The 16420-nt window shown below is 50.2% G+C and overlaps 1 protein-coding gene and 1 long non-coding RNA gene across 7 annotated transcripts in view; one reads left to right on the top strand and one right to left on the bottom strand.

Moving 5' to 3' along the window:
- Positions 1 to 16420, top strand: part of RALGPS1 (Ral GEF with PH domain and SH3 binding motif 1) — a 271882-nt gene that overhangs the window by 199867 nt on the left and 55595 nt on the right. The window lies entirely within an intron of this gene.
- Positions 11457 to 15742, bottom strand: LOC308642734. The gene is made up of 3 exons (XR_014020627.1): positions 15427 to 15742; positions 14348 to 14431; positions 11457 to 12215 (listed from the first exon to the last, which is right to left on the bottom strand). It is a non-coding gene; the product is annotated as an uncharacterized lncRNA (long non-coding RNA).

The raw sequence follows: 16420 nt of genomic DNA, 5'->3' as shown, positions 1-16420 counted from the left end.
GTCTGGGGTGGGGCTCACAAATTTGCATTGTGTTCTAACAAGTTCACACAAGGACCCTTGAGTCTGGCTTGACCCCAAAATAACCACAACTGCTTCTGATAACTGTCTTGTGTGAAGATGCTGGCTCTGTGGCAGGCAGGCAGGCAGGCAGGCGTGGTTTGGCTTTTTCTGGCCATTTCCTGGGAGTTGGCCACTTTGCCCTCGCTCTCGCCTGTGTGGCACTGGCCCTGGGAAATTGCAGCGTTTAAGCTATGTGAAATCTGGACAGGAACCAGGACTCACTTGGCCGATTTCATCTCATCTCTGGTACAGAATGGGAAAGAAAAGGATCATAAAAAAGATAATGGCTTTGAGAAGTAACTACCAAAGAAACAGCGGAACACCTGGGAGCTCTGTTCAGATTAGGCATGCTTTTGCTTGGCAGTTGGAATTTTAGGTTTCCAGGAAGCAATAGGTCTTCTTTCCTCCCCAGCAATCTGGGTGGGTGCTCTGGGGGCTCCAGTGCACAGCCCAGAGTCTGACACATGTGGGTGGGATGGCAAGTAGATGAGGGGTCTGGTGGCACAGTGGAGGGGTGCTGCAGAGGATACCAGGACTGTGTCTGGGCCTGCTCTTCCCAGCCCAAAGGCCCTGAGAATAGAGCCTAAACATGGGCCCTCTTTCCTCCTTCCCAAATCAGGGATAAAAATAGCACCTGTATTCTGTAGGTTGGCATGGGAGTTAAATGACATAAGATGTCCAAAGTGCCTGCCTGCAGGAAGTACTTTATTTTTTCTTCATTGTCATGATCATCATCATTGTCATCCTGCCAATCAGCCTTGTATGGAGTGTGGGTTCTGGAACCAGACTTCTGGTTTAAATCATGGCTCCACCACAGACACCCTGTGTTCTTATTCACATCACTTCTTGGTGTTCCAGTGTCCTCCTCTGTAAAGCAGGGGTAAGAAGCACCAGCCTCCCGGTGTTCTTGTGACTCTTCCGGACATGCGTGAATCAGGTGCTTTGCTGCTGTCTGGCCCATAGTCAGCTCTGACTCCATCCCTTGAGCTTCTGCAGAGGGGTGGGAAGGAGCCTGTGGAGAGAGCAGCCAAGCCCCAGGGGAGCAGGAGACCATCCTCCTCCCATACCCCACCCTCGGCCCCACCCCAGGGGAGAGAAGGGCAGTTGGCAAGGCCCATCCAGCATGCAGGGCCGGACTGGGCTTCTGCTGCTGGAAGCCCTCCTCCTGGCAGCCCGTGCAGGAGCAGCCCTGTCTTCAGTCTTCAGCCGGAGCTGCACGCTCAGCTGGTTCTGATTACTCTCACGAGCTCAACAGCGTGCTGAGGTGGCGTCCTCCTTCCCAGATCTGCATTCTCCTGCAGACGTCACCCTGTTTCCACTACCTGCCAGGCTGGGCTGCATCGGGTGGGGTAGTCTCTCTTGCCTTTCCTCTTCCCCCAGGCTCACTGTGGACAGCATGGGCATTGGACCTCCTGCCCAGATTGTCAGAGAAGCATCTGACACCTCGATTTCCACGCCGCCGGGACCCTCCTCTTCCCCCTTTAACAGAGCCCAGACCGTCCCTGGTTTCTGTGTGTGCAGAACATTTGGTAAACAGAATGTTTGAGCCGTGACTTGCTGGAAGGGGTGAATCCCAGCTGACACCCAGACACTCAGCCTATTTTGGGCCTAGTCTCTCTCCTACTGAGGTCTGCGGTCAGAGTGTTCATCTGGGGGCTCCCCAACACCCACTACAGGGGTCAGAGAGATCACTGGGCCAGTCACGTTCCTTTACCACCTGAATGTTGGCCCAACCCAGCCTCCTGCCCCTGCCCTCAGCTACACAGCTCGTGCCTGGGATCCACTTAGTAAATGCTCTTGTCCCACCCACCCCCCATTCCCCCTCCCCCCTTGAATGCTGTGATTCAGCACACACAGAGAGGAGCTTCATTTAAGAAAGAAAGTATTCACAGCTGCCATCCAGCTCCGCCATGCTGGAGACAGCTGCTGGCTCCTGCTAGCAGCCAGAGCCCCACAGGACAGGGCTGCCCACCTCACCCTCCACACACAGGGGTCTCTCCTTTTTAATTTTTTTTTCCCAAGACCAACCATCTTATGGTTGTTAGACTAAATGCAACTTCAATTTGTATTCAGAACACCTCATTACTGATAAGTACCAGATAAATAGAACCTGGAATTAAAAGACACCCATTCAACGAAACATGTGTTCTGGTCCTGCTGAGCACCTGGCACTGTGCTAGGCTCCTCAGCAGAGCTGGGAGAAGCCTGAAGAACACAGGCTAGTGACCTGGACTCTTACCCCTTCATTACCTTTTCTTAGATCTGGGTTTTGAAAATGTAAGTAAGCGATAATAGCAGCCATGTCTACTGTGACATTTATGGACGTGCCAAGCTACATAGGAGGTGACATTCTATAAACTTATTTCTTCCTTAAGGTCTTATGATGATTATCATCTCCACTGTGTAGAAAATTGAGCCCTAAGAATGTCAAAGGTTTTGCCCAAGCCACAGAGCAGGGTCTCACTCCCAGTATAGACTCAGATCCTCATTGCTTCATTGTTAGAACATATGCTCTCTCTGCAGAACCTGCCACTTTTATTAAGTAAAAATAAATGTCTTACTCCTTTACTCCTAACCAACTGAGACTAACCATACGACGTTCATTAGAACAAATGGAGATGCTCTCCCTGCCTAATCCTTATGCCAGCTCCTTTCCTGCCCCTCATGCCTCCTGAGTCTGAGGTGGGCAGCCACCATGGGAAGGAGGGGGTTCTGGACTTGCAGCTAAGGGTAGTACTGAGATGAGACAGTTGCTCCTCCTGCAGGGGACATTGGGCATGTGATGAACTATAGGCCCTTGGCCCACAGGGAGCCTGGGAGAACCTCCCAGAACTGGGAGTAGAGGGGATATGTCCTTTCAGATCCCTTCCTCTGTTGGGGGAATAGGAGGAGGTGATTGACATGTTGGTGCATACTGAACACAGAAACTGGTGCCTGCGAATGGTGTAGAGAATTCTAAAGTAGAAGCCTCTGGAGTTATGAGGACCTGGGCAGCAGGAAGGAGGTGCGCTCCGCCCTCCCTTGCCAGTTCTCTGTGGCCCTGGCCAGAGTCAAGAACCACTCAGAAGCTGTCAAGGTTCTATGTGAAGGGGTGCTACAGTTGGCAGAGGGCAAAATCAGGGACATGTGCCCCAAGTGTCAGAGAAAGGAGACCTGGCTGCCCTTCACAATGGCGGGACCAGGACAAAGCTGAACACAAGAGACCCAGATCACCAGCTTGATGGGGCCACCTGCATCAGAGGAACCTGATCACAAGCCCTCCCTGCCTAATAGGCACCCGTGAGTCTGAAGGGGTTTGAGAGAAACCGCTCCCCTTACCTCCCAACCCCAAGAGCCATAAATAGCTTATGGGTCAGGGAGGGGACAAAGGAGAACAGGGATGGATTTTGAATCAAGTTTTGAAATGAAACTATTCTAATAATGAAGTGACCACAAAGTTCTAGAATCTGACTCAGGTTTTTTAAAATATTTATTTAGTTGTAGATGAACACACAGTATCTTTATGTATTTTTATATGTTGTTGAGGATTGAACCAAGTGCCTCACACATGCAAGGCAAGCACTTTACCACTGAGCTACAGCCTCAGCCACTGACTCAGGTTTTGTTTAGGAACCTGCTGCCTATACTTGGAAAGGGGAGTCAATTCTGCACAATTGGGAAGCAGGTGTTGGAGAGAATAAAGCACTTCTTTTTTATATCCCCAGTGGATTCAGACCTCCATAAATCAGTAGTGACCTAGATCATCACATGAGAAACCCAGTTTGGGAGTCCCTGGTCTGGCCATCTGAATTTCCCACAGAGGCCCAGGGTTGCCCAAGGAGCCCCTGCCCACTGTGTGGGAGAGATGGCAGAGACACCCCCTGAGCACCACTGGCTGCTTCCCACCAGGGAGGCCCATGGTATCAGAGGGGACTTGTGTGAGAATGGCTAAGAAGAAAGCAGGAGCTGGGAACCTAGTGGGCATTTCTGAGTCCCTGCCCTCTTCCAGGCACCTGCTAGAGGCCTTCACAGGCTTCCTCTCTCCTTGCTCCCAAAGCTGCAGGGATGGAGTTCTAGTCCCAGCTCACTGCTGTGTGCCTTGGGGGAGCACTCCAACCTCTCTGAGCATCAGTGTTCTGCAGTAAGCGAAGCAGTCCCTGAGAGTGGAGTTGTGCCCTGGGTGTGAAATATTACACTCAGACAGCCCCCATCGGGCCCCACCACTTGAGCCTCCCCTGTCCTCTCCTCACTAGAATCACAGGAGACTGGTGTAGCCCTGCTGTTCTGGGTGAGGCACCTTCATCTTGGTGACTGAGGGTCCGGGTCTTAGATGAAGGGCACTGTGGTCTGCCTTATTCCAAACCCACACTGTCCTGCAACTGCGGACACGAGTCACTCACCACCACTGCTGCCTCTTCCTTATCACCCTCCAGGAGGCGAAAAGGCCATGACTTTAGAAATGGAAGCCCAGAGACTCCAAAGAGAAGGGACAGCCTCCATGGCTGGCTGTGGAAGCAGATGGTCACCAGCATGACCCATGGGCACAAGGCCAGGTGTTTGGTTTGGTTTGGTTTTGAGAGGGGGGTTCTCGCTCTGTTGCTTAGGCTTGGTTTGAGCCCATAATCTGATGCCCACATTAGGCCAATGGATTTGTTTTGTCTTTCTGAAGCCAGGGAAGAGAGGCTCTCTTGCTCTTCCTTACAGAGCTGCTGGGAAGTGGCCCTGCTGCCAGTGGCTGACCTGGGTTACATGGGGAGTATGAGCGAATGAGGAGGAAGCTGCCCTGAGAGGAGCAGTGGTAAAGGTGGAGAGTGGTTGTGTTTAGAACCAAAAGGATTCCATATTAAACATCTGCCTTCCTCCTTTCTTTTACTGATAAAACATTCTTGAGAGCCTTTGGACTGGACTCCAGGGAGTTGGCAGAGAGCAGCAGGCTTGTGTGGACCGACCCAGTGGTCTCAGGTTCCACTGTGGGCAGGTATGGAGTGGGCGGCAGGTAGAAGTGAAGGGTTGGACAGATGTGGATGTGAACCCCACTCTGCCGCTTCCATTAGACTTCGTTCCTCTGAGTCCAAGTTTCCCAACTATGAATGGCACTCACCTAAGAGTTCAGGAGACAAGCGTGTCCAGGGCACAGGCTGCCCTAAGGGAATGGCAACCATGAATGTCTTTATGGTTAGACTCCTTTAGTTACATGGTGACCAGTTGTCACAAAGGAGAGGCCGAGGTACCATGAAAGCCTCCAGTTGAAGCACCGATGGTGGTGTCAAGTTGACATGAGGGCTCTGCACAAGTTTGACACAAGGCCTGAAGAATGAGGAGGCCTTGCCCGGGCAGTGGGTATGGCTGGAACATCGAACGTGAGCTCGCTCCATGCCTATACTTCACATGGCATAACATGCCAATCTCCAGAATCGAGGTGTTCTTGAATATCAGAACTGGAACTTCCAACCCCCTCGTTTGCTGATAAGGAAACCAAGAAGCAAAGAACAGTGATTGGTCCATAGTCACGTTGCTGGCGGGGCAGACCCAAAACCGACTCAGCTCTGCAAGTGCTTATGAACGCCCCTGGCCATCCAGCTGTCAGAGAGAAGGAGAAGTACACCCAGGGAGCCAGGAGTGTGGCAGCCAGTAACCACAGTGCCAGTGCAAGAGGCAGGCACCCAAATGCTCCTGAGCACAGAGTTGCTCCAGGGAGTAGGCAGCAGATGAGCTCATGAGGCACTGCACAAATCTGCTGATTGTGGAAGAATCCTGGAAAAGAAGCCCCTGGAAAAGAAGAGCCCCTGTGCCCTGCAGAGCAGCAGGGTCTGGTGGTAGTCAGCCATTGAAGGACAGTCTGGGTCTACATCCTGCAAATTCCTGCCTGGCTGTGACCTTGAGCATCTCAGCATGTTAGTGTCCACGTGCTGAAGTGCTTTCCTCAGAGGGTTGTGTGAGGACTCAGCCCAACATGACACGTCTGCTAGGAGCTCAGTCAATGTGGTTATTCGCACTAGCTTGTCACTAACATGCTTGGGCTGTCAATACTGCTTGGTAGGTAGCCCTTTCATTGTCTGTCTTAACTCAGGCGAATCTGAATTCTTCACATCCTTGTTTTGGTCCCAGCAGACACAGGGATCTCTGTTGGGTTCACAGATCCCACAGGGTCCCTCTGTCGCTCCCTATAATTTGCTGCTGGGGCTTGGGCCCTGCGTCTCTGTGTGGTGCCCTTACAAGGGATGGAAGATGATCCTCCCCTGAGCGACAAGGCCAGACCTCATGGCCAACAGCACGTTGTCTGGACTTGCCCTGCCTCTGAGGAAGGTTTGGCCATAGGTGGGTGGGTCATGCTGTCCTCTGCTGACATGAGCCAGGCCTGGCCAGACAAGAGTTGACAAGCTATCCCATGTCCCCAGTCCCAGGACTGCGGCACAGCCCGTGGCTAAAAGAATTTGCCAAACTGCCATCCCTGGGCCATTCTGATGAGTGAGGCCTTGGAAAGTTGTCACTGCTGTGGCTGAGGTCAGTTCTCCCATGCCATGCCACCCAGGCTCCTCTTCTCTGGAGGGGATCTACAATCAGCAGTTGCATAAATGTTCCTGAACCAGGCCTGCTGCATGCCTAGCTATGCTGCTGTGGGTGCCCAGATGAACAGGACCAGTCAGAGAGACTTATCAGGAGATGAGTGCCAAAGGGCCAGAGACATGTCCCAGCACTTCTGGAATCTGCCCTGGAACACACATGCCTAGCAGATGTTCTGGACATGGGTGTTGACAGAGCAAGGACAGGGTGGAGGGAAAGCAGGACCTCTTCCCCAGGGACCTGGGGAGTGGAGGCTCAGGATCCAGATCCATCAGGCCCAATCAGCACCTCCAGGTATGTGGCTCCGGTCACCTCCTGTGCCTTGGCCTCCACCTAGGTAGAACAGCTGCTAGGAGTCAGTGAGACAGCACAGCGTGTTCCCAGGTGTTTGTGGCCATCTTCACCATTTAAATTTCTTCCTCAATATTTTCCTTTAAATCTTTCTTATTCATAGATTTCAAGGGTTTGATGAGCTATTAGTTTTCTAATGCATATTAAAATAGATACAAGTCTCCATCCCTCTGCCACCACCTTTCTCTTGTGCAATGTGTCCGCACTTTGGGGAACTTTCTCCATGGTTGGCACACAGCAAGCAGTTGAGCTCTTGTACGTTATTATTGTTGCCATCATCATGACAGTGAGTCTGTAGGACTCATTCCTGGCCAGCTCCTCCTCTCTACCCATGAGGGCCGGTCCTTGGCACCTGGAAGGCAGTGGAGCAGCTCAGTCCCTGACTGACGGGCTCAGATGTTCAGGCTGTGGCTGTCCATTCCCAAATCCTGGACAGCACATCTGCCAGGCCAGAGCCCCTGTCCACTTCCTTGGGCCTTCACAAAACCTAAAAGAAACCTGGGTGCCTGTTTCTGTTGGGACCCTTTCCACTTCTGCTGAAGGGCAAATCCCCTGGAGTCTTTCACCAACAGAACATTCCATGGGGCCCACAAAAGTCGCAAGCTTGAGTTCTCTGTCCTCATTTTTCCTGTCCGAATTTGCAGATGACTGCAGGTCTGCCTCCTGAATCCCACTCCCACGGGCACCCTGAAGCCCTGGTTCCTCCCCTTCACCAGGAATAGGCAGCAGAACTTGTCTCGCATCCACCAGTGGGTGTTGGCCTGGGTAGATTCATGTGTTTATAAGAGGGACATACCTAAATCCTGAGATTGGTTGTTTGTCAACAATAGGGTTATAGACAGCTATTCTTCTCATTATACTTTTCTGTATTTTCTAGAATGAACACAAATTCCCTTTTTCATTAGAAAAAAAAATGTTCTCTTAAATCTTAAAAAAAAAATCTACAAATGGGGCTGGGGTTGTGGTTCAGTGGTAGTGTGCTTGCCTAGCATGTGTGAAGCACTACATAAGAAATCAATAAAATAAAGGTCCATCAACAACTAATAAAAATACTTTTTAAAAAATCTACAGAGGGCTGGGGATATGGCTCAAGCGGTAGCGCGCTCGCCTGGCATGCGTGCGACCCGGGTTCGATCCTCAGCACCACATACCAACAAAAGATGTTGTGTCCGCCGAGAACTAAAAAATAAATATTAAAAATTCTCTCTCCTCTCTCTCTCTCTCTCTCTCTCTCTCCCCCCTCTCTCACTCTCTCTAAAAAAAAAAAAAAAAAAAATCTACAGAGACATTAAAGCTACATGCACAAGCATGGGGCCAGCTGAGAAGCTCCTGTAGAGGAGTCAGGAGTGCTGGGGTGAGGGGGGAGACAGGCTGGCCTGGTCCTGAAGAGAAAGGAAAATGGGTGTGGATAGATGGGGGCAGGGCCAGGAGCCCAGGATGTTAGTTTGGGAGGCCGGGTGCCTGTGGGGACTGTCAGCAGGGAGGAGTGGGAGGCTGCTGTGTAGGAAAGCAGCCCCCAAGGGAGTGGGGGCCGTCTGGGTTCTGCACCGTGGTGGCAGCCTGTGTGGCAGCTGTGGAACACCCGCTGGTGGATGCAGGACAAGTTCTGCTGGCTATTCCTGGTGAAGGGGAGGGACCAGGGCTTCAGGGTGCCCGTGGGAGTGGGATTCAGGAGGCAGACCTGCAGTCATCTGCAAATTCGGACAGGAAAAATGAGGACAGAGGAGAACTCAAGCTTGCGACTTTTGTTCCAGATGAAATTCCTCACTTACTCAACCTTCAGATTGTTTTTCAGTGGTGAAGATCCTCCAGGCTGCAGCCACACAGAGCTGCCTCCCTCCCTCACTGTCACCTCCCTCACTCACAAGCCACCCTTGGGGGTGTCTAGCTCCATCATGTCAATGCCGGCCACAGCCTGCCCACAGCCAGAGAATCAAATGTGATCTCAGGCCAGGGCCTCCAGATCTGGGGTTTCACGGGCAAGTGAAACTTCTAAACAAAAACTTTAGAGACTCTCATGGACTTCCAGAATTTTTTTTTAATGTTGAATTTAGGAAAAAATGCTATCAACATCATTTCCTGGAGTAAGGAACATTTGACACCAATAATGTAAGCAGGACCTAATCTCAGAATAAAGAATATTTTTTCCCAAGTAAGGACAATTGTTTGCCTTTTGCTGACACATTTTTAAAAGTATTTATTTATATATATATATAATATATATATATATATATATATATATATATATATAATATATATATATATATATATATATATATATATATATATATATATATTTTAAAGGCTTTGAATATGGAAAACTGCAACGTAAAATTTTATTGTGTGTTTACCTTGTATGTAGTTGAACCTTTGATCTGAGTTTGTCACTTGGGTATGTATCTCACAGCCACTCTAGTGCATGATATTTGTCACACTTGTGAAAATCCAGCCTCTTCCAGGTCTGTGGATAAAAATGGGAGCAGACTCTCAAACACCTGGGATTTGCTTCAGACAGCCTTCGGAGCAAAGGCCGCACCCTGCCCATTGCCCCACTGCTGGGAAGTCAGTTGGGGAGTCAGGCTAGCAGGGCCAGGGTGCTCCCACCCTGCTGCAGCAAATGCTTGGCTCTAAGCACGGAGCCTACTCTCCTCACCTGCAGCGAGTTGCCTCTAAGGGAGGGCCTATCAGTTGTCCTGACAGACCAGCCCCATATTCAGGTGTGTCGGAAGCCCCTGTCTCAGGCTCAGATTGCGGGAGCAGAGCCTAGGAAAAGGCTGCTGACTGCAGTGTGCTCCTCAGCCAGTGCCCCTCAACACTGCAGGGGGTCTGTCAGACCAGGCTCAGCAGCCCCACCTCACTGCTTAGGTGACAGGGCCTTCAGAGTCAGTGGGAGGGTGGCATGTCTGGAGAGAGGCAGGAGCTGGAGGCTAGCAGAGGAGTTCCATACCCAGGGGACCAGGTGGGTCAGCTGTCAGCTCCTTCAGTGAACCCTGCGAGACTCTGTGGCTCAGAGGTCTGGCACTTGCTGCTAACCTGGAGCATCATGGTGAGCCAACTCAGGAACCAAGAAGAGGGACAGGCAGTTCCCTGGCATTTGAGGAAGAAACCACTGTTCTTCAGAGTTTGTCGACTCTTTGTTAAATTAATATGTGTGTGTGTGTGTGTGTGTGTGTGTGTTGCTACTCTGATTAAGATTTAGGCTTAAATCTGGAGGTACATATCAATGATTAAAAGAAAGTTCTACCTTAGTTAAAGATTAATATTCTCTTTTAAACTCCACAAGTAACAGTATGTGTAACATATAAAACTTTTAAAAACACTTAAAATCCTACGACTTTAGTACTTCATGTTCCCATATTTTTGTCATGTAGTTTATTTCAGTTTTCTTCACTGTTTTCCTTTTGTTGACATCGCATGTTTTTGGTTTGTGTTGATTATATTTTTGTTGTTCCCTGCACTTAATGCATTTGTGCATACACAGTTTTCACTTCCTTTAGAATTATTTCCTCAGAATAAGTTCTTAGGAGTGGGATTACCTAGTCAAAGCATACCAATATTTTTCTGGTTTTGAAATCCCTGTAACTTTCCCCAAATTTTTTACCACCGTAATCTGCTACTGGCTGTATATGGGCTTCCCTTATCTACAGCCCTGCTAGGTTTCTGCATTGGGCTTATTTTTAGTTTAATGGTGTAATGGATTTTAGACGCTGGATTGTGTTTGTTCATTTACATTGATCCATCCGCTCTGTTTCTTTGCTCAGAGCTCCTGCACTTTTTTCCATCACCCTTGTGCCATGATTTGATTGATGGCTGCTCCCAGACACAACACCTTGATGAATGAGTGATTACTTGAGCTGGAGAGTCTTCCTTTTTTGTGTGGGAATTACCACAGTGCATTTTAAAGGAAAGAGTTCAGAGATGTTTGAACTATAAATAGATTTGGTGGCCCCTCTTATTTGGTCAAGGTGGTTCCAGAAATGAATGCAGACTTTGCCACTGGGAGTATGTTTATGTCGCATTTGAATTCTAGAAGGCATCAGAGCTAATGTTATCCCAGGATGTATAATTTAAGCCAGAGATGAAAAGATTCCCCACCCAAAACAACCCTCTTCTTTCTAGGCACCCCATAATTATCAAGACAGAGGTCTCCACACAGGGCCAGGACTTGCAACTGGAGAAAGTCTAGAGGAAGTTGGAAGACAAGCCCCTTGGCTTCTGCCTTGCTCTTTCCTCCCAGGCACCTGGAGAGCCAGCTTCAGGAGCACCAAGGGTGCGTTGGGCTGCAGGAAGGGCCACCTGAGACCAGCCCCAGATACCTCTGCTCTGAAGTATCTCTACTGGGGCAGAAGCCCTGGGCCCTTGGCCTCATTCTTTACTCACCACTTTCTTCCTCTTCTCTGTGCCTCATGTTGCTGTGACTGCAACTTATCCCTCAGGCCCAACACCCCAGCTGCCTCTTGTGCCCCTCTAGCAGTGCTTTTGCCCTGTCAGGAAACCCCTGACCCAACCCAGCCCTGGCTCCAAGGCCCCTCCCCCAGCAGGAGCCCATGCAGACAGTTAACTCAGAAGTACATGGAACCACACGCACTGTTTTGGACCTTGTGATTTTAAATGGCATTGTAGCTAACCTTGTTTTTTTATTTTTATTTTAAGTTGCTGAGAGTCTCACTAAATTCTGTGGCTGGCCTTGAACCTGCTAGTGATCAACACATCAAATCCATTATTTCACTCAAAAAAACTAAATAAAAAACAATGTTTCCACTGAGCGTGATAGCACACATCTATAATCACAGATTCTGGGGAAACTTAGGCAGAAGGGTCTCTAGTTCAAGGCCAGCCTGGATAACTTTTGAAATCCTGTCTCAAAATAAAAAATAATTAAAGGGCTGGGGACATAGCTCAGTGGTAGGGCACTTGCCTAACAAGAGCAAGGCCCTGAGTTCCATTTCTAGTACTAAAAAGTAAAATGTTGACTCAAGAATCCAAGCCTTTGTCTGTAATCAAAGACCGATGTTTAAATGAGAACTCGTACACATATGTCCACAGCAGCACTATTCACAGTAACCAAAAGATGGAAACAACCCGAATGTCTTCCAGTTGATGAACAGAAAAGCAAAGAGGGCAGGCACATGGGCACAGGGAGCCCTTGAGGCCTTGAGGAGGAGAGAAGCGTTGACCCATGCTAGGACACCACATGTGATATCTTGGAAACATCACAGCAAGGGGAAGAAGCCAGGCCCCAAGGCCCCTACTGGAGGAGTCTGTCGATACACAATGTCCAGTGTCAGTAAATCCACAGGGACAGAAAGCAGGCTAGTGGTTTCTAGGCTGGACAGTGGGGGGCAGGGGGGCCTGCTTGATGGATGCAGCATTTCCTCCTAGGGTGGGGACGAGGTCCTGGAGCAAGGGAGAAATGTTGCTTGCCCAATATGGTGAAAGCACTATATGTCGCCATGGTGAGTTTTAGGGTCTGTGTGTTTTGCCACCATACAAAAACACAATAATGGGCTGGAGCTGTGGCTCAGTGGTAGAACACTTGCCTGGCATGTGCCTGGGTTTTATCCCCAGCACCACAAATCAATCATTCAATCAATCAACAAAATAAAACATCCATTGACAACTAAATATTTTTAAAAAATACAATAATAAACGTGCTGTGCTGGCTGAGGTGTCAGTTAAGTGAAAACAGCATTACAGCAAATAGAGCAAAATAGGAAAGAGAGCTGCTGCGCCCTGGGCTCCAGGGGGTTCTGCTGCATTCTTGAAATCTGCTCTGCTCAAGGGAGGACCTGCTCCGCCTTCAGAGTCTACATAGAAGAATAGCTGCTCTGCACCTGGCACCTGTCCGCATGATCTCACTGAGGCCTCCCAGTGGTCTTCCACAGGGTGTGCCCTTGTGTGCCCCATTTGACAGACCACAGCACTGATCAGTGGCAGTGCCAGGGGGCCACACCTACCCACCAGGCCTTGTGATAACCTGTGTCTTTCACCCAGGTTTCCTCCAGGGCCTTCTTTTGGGTTGTCTTGTAGTGGTGACGCCCGCTATCCTCAGTCTTTTACAATGGAACAGTTACTTTCCTGAACTCATTTATCTTCTTTCAAAGGCCTTAGAGTCCCTTCTCTTGATGCCTGCCTTCCAGAGCAAGGGGACCCCAAGAGACCAGGCTCTCCAGCTCCTTGACTGAGGCCAGAGGGCTGCATAGGGTGACGGCAGCCCTTTTGCTCTCAGGCAGTCTTCTGCTTCTGCCTTTGCCCTGCAGCTGCTCTGACTAGAGATGGAGCTTGGGAGTTGGGTCTGAATGCTGATGCTGTCATAGGCTAATAGTTCCCATTTAATGAGATTTGGGGCCTAGACCTGCCACTTGCCAGGTATGTGGCTTTAGTCAAGTTACCCAATGTCTCTGACCCTTAGTTTCCTCATCTAGAACATATATATGTGATGGCATTTATTTAAATGGAGGACTGAACTCCCCTTTCAATGTTCTTATTGCAGTTTTAATTACATAACTATTGGTGCCATTATCTATTTACAAAAGGAGGGGCTGTATTGGTCTTATTTCCTGTGATGTTCCTGACCTGGGGACCATAGTGGGCCTTGGAGACCTATTTGTTAAATAAAAGGATGAGCTAAGGACTCAGAAGGCTTTGGCACAATGTTTGGCAAACAGGAAATGCTATGGAGGTTAGTTATCATTAGTGGTGTTATAGATGTCATTGTTACTGATGTATTTAAAACACCATAAAATAACTCTGGATCTCAAAACAGCCTTATAAGTTTGGAATTATGCTCATCTTGAAGAAAATGGAAATGGAGGCTCAGATGAATTAACTTGCCCCAGCCCCTTAGAACTGCAGCAGACCCCCAACCTTCCAGTCCCTAATAGGCACAGAATCCTGAGCCCTTCCCACTAAGCAGGAGTGGTGTCACTGGTGATAGGAAATTCCTGTGTCTTAGGGACAGAGCACCTTTTGTGGGAAGCGGTGCGGTCTTGTGCATTGGTTGTACGAGGAGTTTCCGTTGCCCAGAAAACTAGCGGAACTCCCAGGCTGCCACCCACTCCCAGTTGTGACCTACCAATCTGGGACACCCCGGCATGCCCCGAAGGATACCTCCCTGCAACGTATGGGACTTCTACAAAAGGACACAGACATTGCTGCAGTGCTTAAACGGCGTCCAGCCCACGAGGGCAGCACATCTGGTGGTCCTCACTATTGTATCTGGAGCTTGGCACTGAGCTTGGCAGAGAGGGCTCAGTGCCTGTTTGGTGAATGAGCCAACTGCTGTGTGCCAGGCACTGGGTTGGCTTGCTTTGATTATCTCATTTAATGCTAAGAATGATGTGTAAGACGGGAGCAAATGAAGAGCTGAGGCTGCGAGGGCAAGCTTGCTTACCCAGGGCCAGCCAGCCTAGTGGGCATTTGAATCCATGTCCCTCTGCTCCCTGGAACAGGCACCTGGCCATCAGTGCTCTTCTTCCTGAAATAAGAGAACTCTGAGCTCTGGCCATGGCCAAGGCTGGGAGGGTAGGCAGGGCAGGAGTAGGCTGTCTTCAAGGTGTCACAGCCTTGTTCAGCCTTGCTGTGGACAGAACAGGAGGTGGGGCTAGAGGAGGGAGGGGACAGTGGGGAAGAGTGTAAGCCGGGAGCCAGATGCCATTTTCTACTAATGCCCTAACTATTCTCATCTGTCTTTGGGCTAGGGATGTCCATGCCTCGCTTCGGTCCATCTCACTTCACCAGAGGGAGTCCCCCTCATTACTGCTCTTTACTCATGAAGCCCAAACCAAGGGTCAGAGGAGCAGTGAACTGTCCTCAGGCCACAGAGAACAATTCAATGGCAGGGTTGGCTCTCCCCCGAGACTGCCTGGCTCCAGGGCCCCCACCCTTCCCAGGCTGGCCTCCACAGGGCTACTTGATCCCTCAGCAGCTGCTGCTGTTCCTAAGCATGGCAGGCCTCCTGCTTCCAAGCCAGCCAGCCCATCCACTGGGCAACATACTGTCACCGTGGTCTCCAGTGTTGGTGCTGAGAGGTCTCTAAGGGCTATGCTGTGAGGTCCATGTTGGGGGCTTCAACACAGTCACTAAAGGAAGCCTTTGGCTCTGGAGACCTAAGCCCAGCAACATGGTGGAGTTTGGGCTCAGGAACCAGTGGCAGTGAGGTTTGGTGGCTATAAATCAGCTTTCTGAGCTCCTGATAATCCTCTTGGAACTAAGTCCCAAAGATGTTTTAGCCCAGAGATGTTTCCAGTCCCCAGATGGACCTCTGCAAGGTTTGTGACTCCACCCTCCAGAGCCAGACTAAGGGTCTAAAAAGGCAGGGACCATATGACCCATGTCTTGGACACAAAACAGAGACATTCATGGCCAAATAGCAGAACCCCAGGAGGCCATGCGGCCCCTATGGGAAGATAGAAGAGCAGGGGTGTGGCCAGACCTGGGCTCTTCCAACTGACCAAGGGAAAGTCACCCTACCTTTCTGAGTCTGTTTCCACAGGGATCATGGGTAATGATGCTTTCCTCAGTGTCCTGTGGGTAGATGAGCTGAGGAAATGGATCCAGAGGCCCAGGATCTGGTTCAGGGTCAGTCCACCAATGGCAGCACCTCTGCTCAGCAGACTCCGCACACCCATGTGCTGTCGGGTAGGGCAGGACAAGGAAGGGCAAGGTGGGCCACTGCGTCAGAGCCGACTTCAGAGTCAGACCTGGGACGCAGAGTCTCAGCTCTGCCACCACTCACTGGGTGACAAGTAACTCAGGGTCTCTGAGCTTCCCTTTGCTCTATGGTAAAATGACGACTTCATGAAACTGTAGCTCTTTTAGCCCAGGGCTTAGTGGAACTTGTCACTGTCCCTAGCATTTGCTGGCCTCCAGTTCCCATTCTCCCACCCCCTGCCTGGAGGCAGCTGTTTTGAGCCTCCTTTGAGCCCTGACTCTCCTGGGTTCCTGTCTATGAACTCTGGGTCACAGGATCCAGGGGCTGTCTGGGAAGTTGAGCAAGGCCTAGGAGAGGTCTCAGTCCAGCACGCGCTGTAGCCCAGGAAGGGGACATTTGGAAATCACTCTTCCTGTACCACAGCCCTGGGATGGACTTCCCACTTGAGCTGAGATGGGCTTTTCAGCCTCCCAGTGGACCTCCTTCTGGGTGGCCCCAGGTAGTCTCACTGCCACCACACATCTGTGTCTTATTTAGTGTGAACCAAGGAAAGTAGGCATCAGAGGCCCCTCCACAGACAGACACAGGCTCCTGCTTGCTTGCTTGGTGTGCTCATGCCTAGGAGTTGGCACAGAGCACCATTGCCCCGTCCTGAACTGGCCTTGGCAGAAACATCCCTCTCGGAGCTGTGACAGCTGCATTCTCCTCAAAGCCCACTGGCATTATCCAGATCAGACGCAACGGTAAAAGAACACCCAAGCAATTGCTTTCTGACCCAGCTGCATGGGCGGCCTCTGCAGAAGGGGTTCTGGC

This window comes from Spermophilus citellus, assembly GCF_964194105.1.
Source record: "Spermophilus citellus genome assembly, chromosome: 2".
NCBI classification, from domain to species: Eukaryota; Metazoa; Chordata; class Mammalia; order Rodentia; family Sciuridae; genus Spermophilus; species Spermophilus citellus.
Note: the sequence above shows the minus strand (reverse complement) of the source record. Positions and strands in the feature narration are given on the sequence as shown.